Source organism: Arachis hypogaea, chromosome 11 (assembly GCF_003086295.3).
Source record: "Arachis hypogaea cultivar Tifrunner chromosome 11, arahy.Tifrunner.gnm2.J5K5, whole genome shotgun sequence".
In the NCBI taxonomy this organism is placed as follows: Eukaryota; Viridiplantae; Streptophyta; class Magnoliopsida; order Fabales; family Fabaceae; genus Arachis; species Arachis hypogaea.
This window is the reverse complement of record NC_092046.1, coordinates 61771484-61772241: the sequence shown is the minus strand read 5'-3', so window position 1 is coordinate 61772241 and position 758 is coordinate 61771484. Positions and strand designations below refer to the sequence as shown.

At 40.8% G+C, this 758-nt stretch overlaps 1 non-coding gene across 1 annotated transcript; it reads right to left on the bottom strand.

The window, feature by feature from the left end:
* Window positions 1-306: 306 nt before the first annotated feature.
* On the bottom strand, window positions 307-414 carry LOC112725976 (small nucleolar RNA R71). Its single transcript, XR_003165052.1, has one exon. It is a non-coding gene; the product is annotated as a small nucleolar RNA R71 (small nucleolar RNA).
* Between the last annotated feature and the right edge of the window lie 344 nt (window positions 415-758).

Genomic DNA, 758 nt, shown 5'->3' with positions numbered 1-758 from the left:
CCTGCCATTGGAGCAAACAATTTTGAGCTGAAACCTCAATTAGTTTCTCTGATGCAGCAGAACTGCAAGTTTCATGGACTTCCATCTGAAGATCTTTTTCAGTTCTTAACTGAACTCTTGCAGATATGTGATACTGTTAAGACTAATGGAGTAGATCCTGAAGTCTACAGGCTCATGATTTTCCCTTTTGCTGTAAGAGACAGAGCTAGAGTATGGTTGGACTCTCAACCTAAGGATAGCCTAAACTCTTGGGATAAGCTGGTCAAGGCTTTCTTAGCCAAGTTATTTCCTCCTCAAAAGCTGAGTAAGCTTAGAGTGGATGTTCAGACCTTCAGACAGAAAGAAGGTGAATCCCTCTATGAAGCTTGGGAGAGATACAAAGGACTGACCAAAAAGTGTCCTTCTGACATGCTTTCAGAATGGACCATCCTGGATATATTCTATGATGGTCCGTCTGAATTAGCTAAGATGTTATTGGATACTTCTGCAGGTGGATCCATTCACCTAAAGAAAATGCCTGCAGAAGCTCAAGAACTCATTGACATGGTTGCTAATAACCAGTTCATGTACACTTCTGAAAGGAATCCTGTGAATAATGGGACACCTATGAAGAAGGGAGTTCTTGAAATTGATACTCTGAATGCTATATTGGCTCAGAATAAAATATTGACTCAGCAAGTCAATATGATTTCTCAGAGTCTGAATGGAATGCAAGCTGCATCCAACAGTACTCAAGAGGCATCTTCTGAAGAAGAAGC